Source organism: Bidens hawaiensis, unplaced genomic scaffold, assembly GCF_021521415.1.
Source record: "Bidens hawaiensis isolate Kalapana, Puna unplaced genomic scaffold, B.hawaiensis_p1.1 tig00046474_1, whole genome shotgun sequence".
Classification (NCBI taxonomy): domain Eukaryota; kingdom Viridiplantae; phylum Streptophyta; class Magnoliopsida; order Asterales; family Asteraceae; genus Bidens; species Bidens hawaiensis.
Genome location: NW_027498298.1, coordinates 17,794 through 36,190, shown reverse-complemented (window position 1 = coordinate 36,190; position 18,397 = coordinate 17,794). Strand labels below are relative to the sequence as shown.

At 43.6% G+C, this 18,397-nt stretch overlaps 1 pseudogene across 1 annotated transcript; it reads right to left on the bottom strand.

The window, feature by feature from the left end:
- Positions 1 to 2,474: 2,474 nt before the first annotated feature.
- On the bottom strand, positions 2,475 to 16,986 carry LOC143596455 (protein CHROMATIN REMODELING 8-like; annotated as a pseudogene). Its single transcript, XR_013146713.1, has 8 exons — positions 16,768 to 16,986; positions 6,752 to 6,902; positions 6,139 to 6,654; positions 5,672 to 6,059; positions 4,681 to 5,539; positions 3,965 to 4,560; positions 3,383 to 3,808; positions 2,475 to 3,307 (listed from the first exon to the last, which is right to left on the bottom strand). The product of XR_013146713.1 is annotated as a protein CHROMATIN REMODELING 8-like (transcript).
- Between the last annotated feature and the right edge of the window lie 1,411 nt (positions 16,987 to 18,397).

Sequence of the window (18,397 nt, the reverse complement as noted above, 5' to 3'; positions counted from 1 at the left end):
GGCATATTAAAAAAGATAAAACACTCACACAAAACACAAGAACACTGCCAAAAACTTTTCATTTTTACGATAACAGCATACGATGGAAAAGATTTAAACATTAAAAATAACTACTCACTCCGTCCAATTAAAAGTGTCCATATTTCTTTTTTTTGTTTTGTCACATTACAAATGGACATCTTTAAAAATTTATTAGCCAATTTCCAAATTTAAACATTAAAAATAACTACTCACTCCGTCCAATTAAAAGTGTCCATATTTCTTTTTTTTGTTTTGTCACATTACAAATGGACATCTTTAAAAATTTATTAGCCAATTTCCAAATTTACTCTTAAACACACGTAATTAACATTTATAAACAATATTGATGGACTCAATTTCCAAGGGCATTATTGTCATTTCATAAGCAAAAAAAGTAATCATCAATCTGCCTTGAACTTTGTGTTTTTCAAACCATGACACTTTTAATGGGACATAGGGATTAGAAACAAATATATCACTCATAGCAATATACCAGTTTGCTTGACACAACACAACAAAAAAAAGATGCAAACACCTAACCAGTGTTGTAAAAATCCCGATAAATCACTAGTCTCTACCCCACCAATTTGTCACCAATTAATCCCCATTTGTCCAAAATTGGTTAAAAATTTGGTTGGAAATATTATGAATATTTGAAAATTTACATATAAATTCCAATCCAATTATTAAACCGATTAATCGCTAGTCCCTACCCCAGTCTGGCAATTTCTACAACACTGCACTTAACTCAAGATAACATAAACAATAAACAGTTAATTATTTACAAAAAAAAAGGCATAAAAATCACCAAATAACAAGGTCCTATAGGTAACACCATAATCTAAAAACAAGCCATAGCATATATAATTAATTAACTACGAACTTTTAAAGCATAAAAACAAGTTAAAAAACAAACCTTGGTGGTGTAAACCTTGTCACCATTTTCATTAATGTAAAACTGGAGATACATAGTGTCCTACAATAGCCACAAACACATATACAATCAATATACTAATAATAATTATACTCCTATACATATATAAGATTGTGTTTGTGTGATGAGAATGAACCTTGATTAGCCGGAGAAGATGGATGACGGTGTGAGAATTCGCTTCCGGTGGTTGACGGCGTATGGATGATAAATTGTGCTACTTCTAGGGTTTTAGGGATTTTATAGGATTCAATTTGGGAATAATAATATTTGTAGATAATGGACCTTCAAGGTTATATTACTTGCATTATTGGTCACTATACTTTTCGAATATATACATAAGGTAGTTATTATTATTATTATTATTATTATTATTATTATTATTATTATTATTATTATGTAGTGTACAAGAAAATTCCATGTAGAATATACGAAAGTACTGATATATTGATACCAGAGATGAAAAAAAACCAGAACCCGAAACCGGACCCGAAATAAAAGCCCGGAATCGGTTTTTTTATACCCGGGTTTTTAATACCCGTACCCGACCCTACCTGTAGGGTACAGATAGGGTATGCATTTCAGTACTAAAAACCGAACCCGAACCGGACCCGATATGTACTTAGTAATACTCGAAAACCCGAACCTTTCCATACCTTAAACCGGGTTTTTCCAACACCCGAAACCGGGTATTTCAAATACCCGATCGGTACCCAAAAAATACCTTAAAATACCCGAAAAATACCCCCCCCCCCTAAAATTGCAACCTCTTAAAAAATCCAATCTATACCCGAAAAACCCAGAAAATAGGGGTTTTTTCAATACCCGAATATAGGGTATTCAAATACCCGGTTTTAAAATATCCGACCCAAACCCGATGCATAGGGTATGGTTTTTAGAGATAATACCCGAACCCGACCCGGGTATTACCAAAACCCGATTTTCTAGTACCCGGTTATACTCAATCCCGGTTCCATACCCGGAACCAGGTATTTGAAAAAACCCGATTTGTGCACTTCTAGTTGATACTTCTTGTTATGGACTTGTCATGTGAGTATTTTGTTGAGTTTGTTGTGTTGCCGGTCCACTCCACTTCATGTTATGCTAGTTAATCTGGATAATTGTAGACTTGTTAGGAGATAAATGTAGACTTGTTAGGAGAGTGGTTCTAAGTTCCTTTGGTAATATGTTGAGAAGTGTAACTACTTTATGTACATGTTATGTTTTTTTTTTATTATTGAGCACACTTGAAGGATATGGAGGAGTGAACGATCCCCCTTTTTTAACATGTTTCCGAGTATATGAGATCTTTAGCATTCGAACATTCGGCTCGTTATAATATGTTTAAAGTCAACAAATAACCCTTTCTAGCTCTAGCCATTTAACAAGTAGAACAAATAGTCACCCATGTAGAAAAGTAGATTCATTTGGTTATTTGTATATATTTCATAAGAGACAGTTCTAAGCAAATAGTATCTATACATTTTAACAACATTGCTTTTCTAGTTATAGCTGATGTTCGCACTTTGTCGGGGTGTCGATTTTCTTTACCAGAAAAAATAAGAGAAAATAAAGGGTAACGCGTGCCCAAAATTTTTAAAAAAACATATGTACACTAAAGTTTTTCCTAATCCTCGGTTAAAAGCTTGAATCGTCACAATAATCACCTCTCAAAAATTAAACAACCAATAACCAGTCACGTCATTAGCGTTAATGATACTCGGGTTTTAAAATCCACGACGACCCGTCCGGTTTTTTCTCCAAAGTAGCAATCTCCTTCAAAAGAGACTTAAACAGAGGCAAATCTTCAGTTGGTATCCTCTCTTTGAAATGCTTCACTATACTAGCCGAATCACTTATCCCATCTCGTTGTTGTAAAAAAGTACAAATTTGACGGATCAAAACCTCCGGTTGCACGCCACCCAAGTCACGAGTCGAGCGGGCCCGGCCATTGGAACTCGAACCCGCACTGAACTGGTGGTCAAGTGCATCACCAGTCGCTTGCTCACGAGTCCCTCTAATCTTCGCAAGTAATTCAGACGAAGATAACGCTTTACCACCCAATACACCTGCAGCAAACCGTTTGTTGTTAGACGGCCCTTCATCAGCTCGGGTTTTGGTAACCAATTTAGAGTTCACAGTTGACCCGAACTTCCGGGTTACAGATGGCCCGGGTGCACCCGCGGTCCCAGATCTTCCGGTCCAGGTTGGGACCGAAATACCGTCTCGGCTGCGAATCATTCTTGACTGACGTAACGCTTCCGCGGCCCGTTGGGCGATTTGGGAAGCTTGTACATCAAGCTTCACTTTTTCTTCATCATTAGCATTCATTATTAGATCATGGTTCACTGCACTCTGTAAATCATCAAAAATAGAAGAGTTAATTACAGAAATGGACACACCTTTGGGTATTATAAAGCAAATACTTACATGAATCCCCTGAGCATCAAACAGACTTTTCAAAATACTTGTTTCCTCGCCTTCTTGCTCATTACAATCATCGGTTTTTTCTTTTTCTTTTTCTTTATTTTTGGATGACTTTTTGGAGCGTGTGGTATGATTCTCATTTGAACTACTTGCATTAGAACCAACAATATTTACATCTTGAGATAACTGACTGAAAATATTAGATGTTTCGGTACCGTTGTTATCTCTATCATCGTTTAATCTGAAAAGATCTTTCATGTCTCGGGCCTGGAAGAATCTTTTTTGTTGTGGGTTTTTTAAGATTTTGTTGGTTAAAAAATGTTTGTATATTTGTCGTTGGTACGCCTTTTCTTCTATTGTTCCTCGGGTTATTAGTCTATAAACTGTCACATCTTTTGTTTGACCAATACGCCATGCACACTCTCTCGCCTGTTGATAGCAATGCAAAAAACCAAGTATAATAAGAAATCATTCTCAAATGTCAATATTTTTACTTACCCCACCCATTTTGACCCAGACCAAACAATGACCCGTTTGACCAACAAGCGGGCATCGAGGTAAAAAGACAAATAAATAAAAGTCAACCTGCATGTCAGTGGACGGGTTCCAATCAGGGTCAAAGATGATCACTCTATTGGCACCGGTCAAATTCGTCCCGAGCCCACCAACTTTAGTTGTCAAAATAAATATGAAAACCTCCTCAGACTCATTAAACTCATCCATCAAAACCATCCTCTGTTTGACAGGTGTCAACCCATCCATCCGTCTATACGTATAACCCTCAGCAATCAAAAAATTCTCAAGAATATCAAGCATCTGTTGTGTCTGTGCAAACAGAAGAACCCTATGACCCTGTTCTTTCCAAACCTTAAGTACCTGTTTAACAACTTTCATTTTCCCGCTTCGTTCTTTGTTTCCATAATCGGGATTATGGGCTGCGTGTTCTCGTTCAAGTAAATCAGGATGATTGCAAATCTTACGCATTATATCGATTCCATAAAGTGAGTTTCTTTCTCCGTTGAAGATTTGTTCAATTTCAGAGCCGGCAAGAAATATCGTTGGTCTGATGTAAGACTGCAAAACAGAACGTGCTCGGTTTTGATGGAAGTTGTGCGTTTACATCCGCTTTCATTCTTCTAAGAAGATATGGCATTATTAAGTCACGTAGAACAACCGCGCATCTGCATAATTTTTAATATGAAGAAAAATCTTAGAAACTTTTTGAATAAACTGAATAAAAATGGTTAATGATGAATATTAATCAAACATTATTTATATTAAAAAAAAATACTCATGCCTACCTGTAAGCAGTGGATACTTGCAAAGGCGAAGCATTAGCATAACCACCAACAGATATTGGAACTGCAAATTCGGCTTCAAATACAGGCAAAACACCCAACTTTCCAGGAAATACAAAATCAAACAATGACCAGAGTTCACTTAATTTGTTCTGAATTGGTGCACCCGTCATTATAATACGATGAACGGTTTGTAACTGTTTGCAAACCAAAGTAACTTCTGCATTAGGGTTTCTTATTCTATGTCCTTCATCTAATACTGCATATCCCCATTCAATATCAAGCAGTTTGTCACCAAGAATCCTTAACTGTTCATAAGTAGTAATCAACAAGCCAGATTCACTTCTCAAAACACGGGTTATTAAAGAATCCCACTTCTTGTTGCTTTTTGAATATATTTTTTCTTCTTCGTCGCTCTCAGTAGTTTCATAATCACTTTCATCTGACTTGGTTTGTTTCTTTTTATGAGAAGAATCTTGAGCAGAATCGTGTAGTATTTCAACATGAAAGTTCGGATACCATTTTTTCGCTTCTCTTTTCCATTGTCTCAAAAGTGTGACTGGACATATGATAATACTCGGTTTATACATTTTACTGAAATGTAGAGCTCCAAGAAATGATAAAACTTGAATGGTTTTTCCCAGGCCCATTTCGTCTCCTATTATCCCACCTGCTCTTTGGCAATGAAGCTCCCACAACCACTTTACACCTACTTTTTGATAATCAAAGAGTTGACTGAAAATAGAATTTGGAATATTCAATCCACCTTCTAGTTTCACGAAAGTATCTTCATCACCTTCTTCAGCTTCTTCATCATCACCTTCTTGATTATCATCTTCAATACTAGAGCCTCGTGTGTCATCTACATTCAGAGCAATAGAAGAAATGAAGACAAATTTATAAATAGAGAGAAATAGTAACGCGAATGGACCCGTTTATAAATAAATGGATCGATATTACGACCAATATTTTCAACTGGCAGATGATGACATACCATTTTCATCCAAAAGATTATGCTCACGAGATGCTCGTTTCCTCCATCTTTTCTCAGGCAAAGGCCGCCTTTTTTTCCTATTTGAATCTCTAGATTTTTCTCCTTGAGACTGAGGATTTTTTAAAGGGGTTCTAAGTCTTTGAAAAGGACGTGTTGGTGGTTCAAGTCTAGGTAAAGAATCTGGATCTAACAGCTTTGTTGTAGGACGAGCATTTGCAGCCTCTGACATTGATTTAACAGCTCTTGATATGCTGGCGGAAGAAAAATCGTTGTCTTCATTTACTTCTTCAGCTGTATTACACGGTCCTGCTTCCTCAATGCGGCGTTCGTATCCTTTTAAGTTATGAAAAGGAGTTAGAATCCCTTTTCTAACCAACTTGTCTCTTTCCTGAAACAAAATTGTTTTAATAAATATAAAACTTTTAATGTTTTGTAAAGTAAATCTAATACCACTTTAGAAAACTCACTGTTTCAGCGAATCCAGTAGAGGCCGCGTTTAAAACAGCATCAAAATCGCCATCGTCACTGAAGGATACTACTTTATGTCGCTTCAACTTCTTACTTGTTTTTGGAACTTCTTTCTGCTTACGCTTGTTATTTGGCTCTTCTTTAACAAGATATTTCAAGATGTTTTCTTGTTTACTAACTTTAGGTTTGATTCCCAAACTTGCAACTTCTTTCTCAAGTTGAGCCTTGGCCCTCTTTAAGCTTTCCAATCTATCAGTTGCTAGAGCATGTTGAAGGGTTAGATCATTAGAACCCTGCAAAATGCTTTCTTTTCCATCTGACGGTCCACTTTCGTCATCATTATTGTTTGCACGTTCTTCGGTTCTTGCAATGTTTTTCACATCTTCAATTGTGCATGCAACAGCATCTATTTCAACATTTATAGCTCTTAATCTATTAAGAACATCTGTTTGGCCGGTGGATGATGATTCATTGGCAACTTCCACTTGGCTGCCCTGTTCATCATGGTTTCTTGCCTGCCAGCAGATGAAAGCAATGATTAAAAAACAAGTGCAAAATTTGCAGCATGTATGCATCATTGTCCTAAGTAAAGCTATATGATTAAATTATCACCTGCTCTAATATATCATGTTCAAGTTCGTCTGGATTCGCTGATGTGATTTCAAGACTACTCAACAGAGCTCTATCTTCTTCCTCTTCTTTCATTCTGAATTAGTTTATTTCAAAAGCAGTGAGATCCTAATCACCCAACGAGCCACCAACACTGCCACAACCACAAATTCATTACTTACTATTACTAACAGTAACATAGATAGCAAAACAAACTAATGTAAAAACAAAATCACAGAACTTAAATCTCGCAATGTTTTAAAATTAACGCACATGCGCATAAAACCAATAACTAAGCTTCTGACTTCTGTATAACATCATTCACCTTCTTTTGCTTACAAAACACTACAGCCTACTCGACATCCAGGACCTAAATCTAGTACAGTAGTTCACTTTCATGCAGCAACTCAACACTAAACCGATCACTTAAGTCCATGAAGAGGTAGGTCCCAGCAGAGCCCAGTTGGACCCACAGGACTCACCTTGAAGAGAGACGTCTGCGCAGAAACCAACTGGATCCGCAGGACCCACCATGCTCAGAGACGTGACGTCCTTACGCGCAGTACGCAAGCTGTTCCCGCAGGAAATGCCTCCCAATGGTGAAGTACTCCGCCTGTTCCCGCAGCTGCGGATACAAGCCATCAGGGAAGGCCACCCGCGCAGCAAGGCTACACGCACAAGGCACTTAGCTCTCAATAATTCAGTAGTCACCTGAAGGAATGAGCAAAGCCGGGAACAATCCCGCACAAAGGCGGGAGGGGGAATACTCCCGCCCAAATGAGCCAGTCCGTACGATACTGGAAGATCTTTTGTACTGTACCTGACGAGGTATGGGCAAAAGATCTGACCAGAGGTACGACAGCCCATTGACAACAGTATGGCGAGCAGCATGCTCTTGTACTGTATGTCACTATTAGCCGCTACCTACTCACCAACTCCTGTCATACCACGTGCATAGCCTGCAGTTGGTGGAAAAGGAATAGTACACAGCAGGCCTGGTCACTGTCAGCCGCTGCCTACCCACCAACTGCCAGCATGGCACGTGCGTAGGCCACAGTTGGTAGAACAGGAATACTATTCAGCCGGCTACACCTTCTTGGAAACCTACCTTCGGCTATAAATACCCCAAATGGTATGATCATCTCATCTTATCTTGTATCTTACATCTTAGACCTGATATCTGCTCTAGCAATCTCTTAATATACACTTATATTCAAGAGCAATCTAGTCTGATTCTCACGCCGGAGGGTGGTCACAAGGAGGTACCCCCCCTTCTCAGTGACGAGCTCACGGTGTCTGTTTTGCAGGTTATCAGAAGAACCATCTTTGCCGGATCTAACCCCTCGTGGGAAACATCTACTTAACCCCCAGATTATCTGTAATCTGCCCGGGGTCACTTAGTGTTTCTTCATTGGCGCCATCCGTGCATAAAAGCTAGAACTTCATTTCTTTTCAGTTTTTTCAAACTTCTGGAAAGATGGTTAAAGAAACTCCGGTAACCACAACCCCAGCTACTGAGGGGAATACCGGCGACTACACAGTTTTTACGAACACTACCCCGGTTACCCAAGCCGGGGCAAGTGCAGTAAATTTTACGAACACTACCCCAGTTACCCAAGCTGGGGCAAGTGCAGTAAATAATCGCTCACTGGGATTCACCGATACCCAGTTAGAGAGACAACGAACGAGGCTCCCCCGCCAAACACTCGATGAAGTTAAAGCGTGGGCGGAAGCACGTCAAAAAGAATTCCAAGCCGAGTTGGATGAACGCTTACGTTCACTCCAACAGCCTGAGGAATTCGGAGATTACTGGGACAATGATTCGGAGGAATCCGATAGTGACGCAAACCCTCGTCATAGGGCGAAAGGGAAGCGTAAGGAAACGGGCTCCCAACCGAGAAGGCGTTTTGGAGAAACCTTCAAACCAAAAAACGCAGGTGGAAACCCACGTGACTTCTCCAAAACATTTACACCAACTGCTGCAAAGGCGGGAACGTCCAAATTTGCAAGGGACATTGCGGAAGCAATCGTCCCGAAAAGTGCCAAACAGATGTCCAACATCGGCACTTACGATGGTATATCTGATCCAGACGATCATTTGAACAGGTTCATAGCGGGGGCAACCGTCAGTAGTTGGACGGAACCTACGTGGTGTTACATGTTCCAAATGACGCTTGTTGGGGCAGCTAGAGCGTGGTTCGATCGTCTACCGGTCCACCACATCTACGATTGGGAAGACTTTCAGCAAAAATTTAGCCAACACTTCAGCCAACAAAGAAAGTATACCGAAGAGCAATGGACAATCCTCAAATGCATTCGAGAGGAAGATGAATCTTTGCTAGACTTCATCACTCGCTTCAACTCAAAGAAGCTAAGTCTGGGCAATATTAGCGAAGATCTTGTTCGCGCTGCTTTCATCCAGGGCGCAAACGACCCAGAGCTCATCCGCACCTTAACGGGTAAAGATGGCATGCCATCCACATGGGATGCCATCATGACAGCAGCTAAACTCTTTGCGGAAACGGAGAAGCAACTGGGTAGAGATCTCCCCCAGAGCACAAACCTCTACACCCAGAAAACAAGAGAAGACAACGTCCTTACCGCCCGACTAAACAAAAAGCGGAAGCTAGGCATTTGGCAGTCAAGGGTAAACTTTGACACCTCATCCGGCTTGCAACATCGGTTAGGCGGAAGGGATAACGTACAGTCGAACCAGAACTCCAGATGGACGCCACTCACCAAAAGCGTCACCGAGATATTCGCCACTGAGGAGCTCCCATGGCCAAAGGCTCCAATAATCCGACATCGTCACAATGCTGATGGGAGCAAATATCGTGACTTTCACAGGACAAAAGGCCACAACACTGAAGAATGCACAGACGTAAAGGACATCGTCGAAGCATTTGTCAGAGATGGGACGCTCGCACACCTCGTGGCGTAACGAACGCTGAGCAGGCTGATGCGTGTAGAACTCCAGCTGGGGAAAACCCGAATAAAATTGCAGCTTCAATGCCGGAGACTACATACTGCGTAAACAACGAGATCCCGAACCAGGTGCATATCGGCTCGATGGCACTCCCATCCCAACAACATGGAAGGGAGCTCAATTACACAGTTTGCATGTAGATCAATTCCAAATTTGTAAAGAAAAGGCCCAGAGCCACTTCTAATGGAAATGATTCTCCTTAGAACATCGACGCTGATGATTTTACATTTATACTTATGAACTTTCCACACGAATATGCCGGTTTTCACCGCATAATTACGGGGAAAGTCGTTGCGTGGGGAAGGCGGCAAAACCCGCATAAACCCAAAAAACGGCAAACCTTCACGCAGGTCAGTTAAAGGTAAAGTTCAGTCATTCCACTAATTGAAAGTGCCGGTCTATCCGCACGAATCATGATAGAGGAAACTGAACACTAACCTATTAACAACCGCGCGTCGAACGGTTAATTTATTCAACACTGATGCCGGTACTCACCGCATAATTACGTGGAAAGTCGTTGCGTGGGGAAGGCGGCAAAACCCGCATAAACCCAAAAAACGATAAACCTTCACGCAGGTCAGTCATAGGTAAACTTTGGTCATCCCACTAAATGAAAGTGCCGGTCCTAACCGCACAAATCATGAGAGGAAACCGAACCTATTGACAACCGCGCGTCGAGCGGTTAACTTATTCAAAATACTTTAGAAAATTTCTAACAAAAGGATGAGGAAAACCTCCACGCAGGTCAGATATAGGTAAAGTTTAGCCATCCTACTAAATGCAAGTGACGGTCTTACCCGCACAATCACGAACGAGGAAGCAAAACTTCAACCTATTATCTACCACGTTCAAAGGTTAACTTATTCTAAACACTTAGAAAATTTCAAAGGAAAAGATGAGGAAAACTTCCACGCATGTCAGATATAGGTAAAGTTTAGCCATCCTACTAAGTGCAAGTGACGATCTTATCCGCACAATCATGAAAGAGGACGCAAAACTTTAACTTATTATCTACCACGTTGAAAAGTTAAATTATCTAAGTACTAAAGAAATTGCTAAGTTAAATCAGAATATGCGTGAAATAAACAAGGCAAGGGATTGGCAAATAATCTTTATTCCATCGAAATTCAAATATTACAAAGATTGCTGGGTACATACCCGCATACAAAAGAAGCTATACAAAAATAAAAATCTACTCTAATGGTGGAAAGGGATCTTCAGGATCAAGCTTCAGGACCACTTCCACTTGGACCCGCACCATCAGTAGAGTGTGGCGGTTCAAGGAAAGCTTTAAGGATAGCTAACCCATCATCAGCAGCGGCAACTTCGTTTACCTTCTCCACCACCGGATGCGGGAAGGCGGCATACTGATTCACTGCTTGGTCATATACAGCTTCAGTATCCACATCAAATAAAGGGAAGTTGGAAGGCGGGATGCCTTTCTCAACGAACCCTAGACCAAGCAGGAAGCCGGCCTTTTCCCCATCCTCATGAGAAGCGTTGAGGGCTGCGCTCATAGCATCGTCATAAGACGTATCCGTGAAGACCCGATGCACAACCTACAAAAAGAAAAAATACAAGTATCAAAACCTTTTCTATTTACAAAGAAAAGCGTAAAGACATTATGAAGTTAAGCTTACCTGAGACAACGCTTCTCGGAGAAGCCATTCCTTGGCAACCAGAGCCTCTTGGAGGGCGGCTTGAGCTTAGTTACAGGCGCGTTCGGCTTCACTTTTATTGAGGTTGGCAAGCAACACTTCCTTTGCAGCAGCCTCTTCAACGCCCTTTAGCTTCCGCTCAGTGTGGTCAAGCACGCCCCTCTGGTCCAAGATCTCTTGGAGCTTCTTGGCGTCTTCCATCGCCAAGGCATCATGAGCCTGTTGGAGCGCCTCTAGTTTGGCTTTAAGTTCCTCATTCTCGAGGCGTAAAGGCTCAGCAACAGCTTCAGCCTTGGTGGCCCTCTCGGTTGCGTTCCGTGCAGTTTCCTTAGCCAGCCGAAGCTGTTCGTTAACAGCTTGGGCAGCCTTGGAACGAGCCTCGAGCCGGGCCTGAACTTCAACCTCGAGGGCCTTGAAGGCCTTCTCCTTTTCCGCAGCCACTGCGGTAAGCCTCCTATTCTCCTCCCGGACAGCCCGCGCCTGAGCTACTTCTTGGATGCGAGCTGCTTTTAACTTGTCGTTTTCACGACAAAGCAGCTCGACGCGCGGCTGCATCCGGGCCAGGAGAACCGAAGCTCATTGGTTAGCCTACCCTCCTGGTAGCTAGCCATGGCTTCCCCCAACGCACCACTGGGAGCTGCGTGACGAGCCCACTCCACGCACTCCACAGGCGTGCGAAGGGTTGTTCCTCGGCGGATGTTCCATCGTGGAACATACACTTCATTGGAATCCGACACTGTAAAAAACAAAAAGTAGTTAGGAAAAGATGATATATATAAAAAAAAAGGCCAAAAGAACCCTACGCACCTGTAGGGTCGACAACAGGCCGATAGCCGCCAAACCCATCACCTGAACCCAAGGGAAATCCGTCCAAGAGGTCAGGCAGATGGGAAGGAGGCAGAGGTTGGCGAGAAGCCCCAAGCATACCTGAAGGATCGGCCGTAGTTGTCGATGACGGAGGAGGCATGGTGAAGGCCACCGCGGTAGTAGAAACCAACGGAGGTGAACTCACCGTAGGTGAATTCACAACCGTGGTCGCCGCTGCGGAGTCCGCAGAAAAAGTAACCGCCGGCTCAGTGAAAGATTCGGTAAATATGGCACTGATAGCCGGCGGTGATGTCATCACAGTTGGAACAGTTAGCTCAACTGGGTGAGCAACTGAACCAACTGAAGCAGGCGCAGCCGCCTGGGTCGTCGCCTCAGGTAGGCTGAGCAAGCCTACCGTCATGGGTCCGGAGGTACTCCTCCCCGCTCCACCCTGGAATGCGGTAGCATCCACGCCTGCACAAAGAAGATAAGTATTAATGATGGAAAGCTATGAAGTTAAAAATAAAGGAAGTTTGTACTTACGGGTTTTCTTGAGCCTAAAAGTGCGGACAGGCGGGGACGAACCCGATGGAGCCGGCCTCTTTACGCCGCTCACCGTCGTCATCCTGGGCTCTCCGGAGGTGACAGTCGTCGCAGCCTCCGGAGCAGTGGTCTTATCACCACCAGGGTTCCCCGCCACCTCCTCGCTCTCGGTCTCTGAATCAGACCGAGGCACCGGATCGGCAGTGGAGTCCACCTTCGCCTTCCCCTTCCCCCCGGCAGCCTTCTTCTTCCGCACCAACGGAGGACCATCTTCGGATTCCTCATCAGAACACAAGATTAGAGGAATTCCAGCAGAGGTTTCAGCATTGAGGGGTCGAGGGTTGAATAACGCCTTACCTGGCCGCCTGGCGCTTAGGATCTCGTGGCCTGGCGGGTAGACCTCCACGAACCGATCCGCCGTCTGTTCAAGGATGGGCAACTCGTTCTCATCTAGAGCACGAGTACCCATCCGAGCGGGACTATCAGCCTCTCGCGGATACAGGAGCGACTGCAAGTCGTTCCCCTCTGAAATAAAAGAAAAACAGTTAGAAGACAAACCTATATAAACAAAGAAGACAGAGCATACCGTAAGGGACAGAGTTCAAACCGTATTCAAGGACGATCGGGATCTTTTGCGCCTCCGCATCCTTCCACACCCGGCTCATCCCGAGCATCACCATCCCGGACTCCGCAAAGCGGTAAACCGGAGATTGGACTCGGGAAATCTTTGAGAACCATTCCGCCTCCTGGTAGTTGGAGGCATGAAGGCTGGGGAGTGCTTGCCCATTCTTGAACTTCATGGCAAGGGGGATGGCGCGAGCGGAGATATAAAAGAATTCCCGCTTCCATGAACGAAGACTGCGCTCGGTTACGCAAATCTTCAAACCCTTGATCCGGGTTATCAGAGTATACCACCCCTGGATGCACCTCCAAGAGTAGAAGGTCATCAGGCGGTCGACGAAGGGCTCAACGCCCAGAATCCGGCACACCCACTCGAAGTGGCGAATCTTCGCGATCGCCATCGGGTGTACCTCGGTCAGGTGTACACCGTGCCTCTCCAGAACACGGTACACAAACTTCGTCAAGGGGAACCTAAGATTCCCATAGACAAAGAATGCAGCATATACCCCGATCTTGCCTCTGGAGGCATCATACACCGTCTGGTGAGGTTCAGGAAACTCAGGCTCGAAAGACTCGAGCATGAACTTCCTGACGATGTACTGATATAGATCGACAGGCAGAGCACACTGGCACTCGCCAGCAGTACTCTTGTCATCCTTGTCGGGCGTGGATGACGGGTTCTCGGCGTACACCCCAGCCTCCTGGGCTGTAGCCTCAAGATCGTGAGCAGAAGACATCTTGCAGGTATGAAAGAAGAGAACGATTTCAAGAGAATGCTCGACTGAAAAGGTGAGTATTCGCCGGAAATCGTTTTGAAGAAGAGAAAAGTGAAAGTGTGGATTGCAAAGGACCCTCTCCCCCTTTATATACTAATCGCAATTAATGCGATGAATTTAATGCGGAAGAGAGAGAAATCGCAGGTGCAATGAAACTATGACACGTGGCAATAAGCAAGCTGGCAACAGCTGTTGAAAGGACGCTTGCCATTAATTTCGCGGCCACGCGCCCGAAAAATCGCGCCCACGCGCCTGAAAAAGCGCCTGGAATGACCATGTACTGTCACGTCACCATAACTTCCTGCACGTCCTGACACAGTCAGAAGAAACCGTCGGACGACGTTTCAGCAGTTTGGACTGTTCTTATCCTTTCACCAACTCTTCGAATTTCAAAAATTCAAAAAGATTCAAAAGTAAGCGGGAAAATACCCCTTACCTTGGCAACCAAGTAACTGTAAGACAGGTGCGAGTACAGTGTTAAGGCAAATCCCTTCACATACTTAGCACATGCAGGGAATTGAAGCCAAGAATACCTCGGCGACCAAGTAACTATAAGACGGGTGCGGGTACAGTGTTAAGGCAAAACCCTTCACATACTTAGCACCCACAGGGAATTGACGCCAGGAATACCTTGGAAGTAAAGTAACCGTAAGACGAGTGCGGGTACAGTGTCAAGGCAAAACCCTTCACTTACCTAGCACTCCGCAAGGAATTGAAACCAAGAAGGATCTTCTGGGCAATGCTTGCGGAAATGGGAATAACATCCCCGCATAGCGGGAACGTCGAGAACTACATTGTTTGAAGCTTCAAGATGGAATTGGTGGGTTTAACATAATTGATCACTATGTTCAAAACTACCAAAACCTCATGGAGAATCCATACAAGTGTGACTCAACGCTCCTGACTTGCGAGGAGGTTACAGACCTACCCGCATCATACCCAAGGATCAAGCAGGAAAGTCGGGAATTTCTGCAAGTGACGTAAGGACTTCCGCGGGAAGAATCCCCATGGAAAACCTTAAAACTAAACTCTTTTCAAAAACCCTTTGCTTAAGTCCAAAAGTTCACCTCACTTATTAAACACTCATGAGAAGAACATTGGACTTGGGGGACTTGAAGAGGTAGGTCCCAGCAGAGCCCAGTTGGACCCACAGGACTCACCTTGAAGAGAGACGTCTACGCAGAAACCAACTGGATCCGCAGGACCCACCATGCTCAGAGACGTGACGTCCTTACGCGCAGTACGCAAGCTGTTCCCGCAGGAAATGCCTCCCAATGGTGAAGTACTCCGCCTGTTCCCGCAGCTGCGGATACAAGCCATCAGGGAAGGCCACCCGCGCAGCAAGGCTACACGCACAAGGCACTTAGCTCTCAATAATTCAGTAGTCACCTGAAGGAATGAGCAAAGCCGGGAACAATCCCGCACAAAGGCGGGAGGGGGAATACTCCCGCCCAAATGAGCCAGTCCGTACGATACTGGAAGATCTTTTGTACTGTACCTGACGAGGTATGGGCAAAAGATCTGACCAGAGGTACGACAGCCCATTGACAACAGTATGGCGAGCAGCATGCTCTTGTACTGTATGTCACTATTAGCCGCTACCTACTCACCAACTCCTGTCATACCACGTGCATAGCCTGCAGTTGGTGGAAAAGGAATAGTACACAGCAGGCCTGGTCACTGTCAGCCGCTGCCTACCCACCAACTGCCAGCATGGCACGTGCGTAGGCCACAGTTGGTAGAACAGGAATACTATTCAGCCGGCTACACCTTCTTGGAAACCTACCTTCGGCTATAAATACCCCAAATGGTATGATCATCTCATCTTATCTTGTATCTTACATCTTATACCTGATATCTGCTCTAGCAATCTTTTAATATACACTTATATTCAAGAGCAATCTAGTCTGATTCTCACGCCGGAGGGTGGTCACAAGGAGGTACCCCCCCCCCCCCTTCTCAGTGACGAGCTCACGGTGTCTGTTTTGCAGGTTATCAGAAGAACCATCTTTGCCGGATCTAACCCCTCGTGGGAAACATCTACTTAACCCCCAGATTATCTGTAATCTGCCCGGGGTCACTTAGTGTTTCTTCAGTCCACTAAACTCGTATCTTCTTCATCTAATTCAAAAACTGGTTCCTACTTTCTACAACAATACCTAGGGCACAAACATACAACTAATTTCACTACAATTTCAACAATCAACATCAATGCAAAATAGTTAATACACAAACTACACAATCAAACAAACATCGTAAACAATTTTTCTGAGACTGAAGACCTAATTCTAGTACAGTAGTTCACTTTCATGCAGCAACTCAACACTAAACCGATCGCTAACGTCCTCTAAACTCGTATCTTCTTCGTCTAATTCAAAAACCGGTTCCTACATTCTACGAGTCTACAACAATACCTAGGGCACAAACATACAACTTATTTCACTACAATTTCATCAATCAACATCAATGCAAAATAGTTAATATATAAAACTACACAATTAATCAACGATCATAAATTATTTCCGTCAGTCTAACCTAACCGAGTCTTCCGATACACATGAATATACGATCTAGCGTCTAAATTGTTAACAAATTAACAAACAAAAACAGGATTTGTGTCAGTCGAACCTGAACGACTCGTCTGTGATGGATCAAATGAATAGATTGAGGAGATTAATCGTATTGATGATTAATCGAACTATAGATTGATTAATTTGTGAAGTGGATTGTCAATTGTGTGTTCTGATTGGAAGATTGAAACCCTAAATTAATTAATTCGTTTATCCCCAAACGAGAACGATGTCGTATTTGAATGTGTGGGCCGCTTGGGTCGGTTTGCTTGTTTGACACACTAGACTCACTCGTTAGGTTTCGCGCCTTCTGTTAACTATATATTAGGAGAAATAGTCAACTCGATTTTATTTATTATTTCTTTTTAAAATAATTTCATATATACCTTTAGGGCTAGGGCATGTTCGTTTTAAGAATTTGTAAGGAATTCTAAGGAATAGGATTTTAAATCCCATAAATTGATATATTCGTTTCATTAAATGAAAGAATGAGAATGGAAACTGAAGAGGTAGGTCCCCGCAAAGTCCAGTTGGACCCGCAAGACTACCTTGAAGAGGTACGTCTGCGCAAAGACCAACTGGATCCGCAGGACCCACCATGCTCAGAGAGATGAAGACCTTACACGCAGTAAGCCAGCTGTTCCCGCAGAAAAGCCTCCCTTGGTACAGCACCCTGCCTGTCCCCGCAGTTGTGGGTACAAGCCAAGAAGGAAGGCCACCCGCACTAACAGTAAGGCTACACGCATAAGGCACTAACTCTTAATACTTCAGTAATGTCACCTGAAGAAGGAATGAGCAGGGCGGGATAGTCCGTACGCTTCTAGAAGATCTTTTGTACTATACCTACCAAGGTATGGACAAATAGACAAGATCTAACAAAAGCGACCCATAAGCCAATCACAGGGTGACAGCTCACCGACAATAGTACGAGGAGGAGCACGCTCCAGTACAAAATGTCACTATCAGCCGCTGCCTACCCACCAACTACCATCGTGACACGAACATAGCCCATGGTTGGTGGAAAAGGAATATTATATACAGCTGGTCGTACCTGCTTGGAAACCTACCTTCGGCTATAAATACTCCAACACCTTGGAACGGTATCATCATCTTCTCTATAGCTATTTCTCTCTATATATGCTTATATTCAGAGCAATCTAGTCTGATTCTCACGCCGGAGGGTGGTCACAAGGAGGAACCCCCCCCCCCCTTCTCAGTGACGAGCTCACGGTGTCTGTTTTGCAGGTTGAGAAGAATAACCATCTTTGTCGGACCTAACCCTCGTGGGAAACATCTACTTAACCCTAAGATTATCCTTAATCTGCCGGGGTCACTTAGTGTTTCTTCATTGGCGCCATCCATGCATTAAGCTAGAACTAATTCTTCTTTTTCTCAGTTTTTTCAAACTTCTGGAAAGATTGTTAAGGTTACTCCGATGCCAAAGCCACCGAGTGACCAAGAAACTCCGGTAACCACAACCCCAGCTACTGGGGGGAACACCGGTGAATACACGATTTTTACGAACACTACCCCGGTTACCCAAGCCGAGGCAAGTGCAGTAAACAATCCTCCCCTAAGATTCATTGATACCCAGGTGGAGAAACAACAGACGAGGCTTCCCCGACAAACACTAGAACAAGTTAAAGCTTGGGCGGAAGCACGTCAGAAAGAATTCCAAGCCGAGTTGG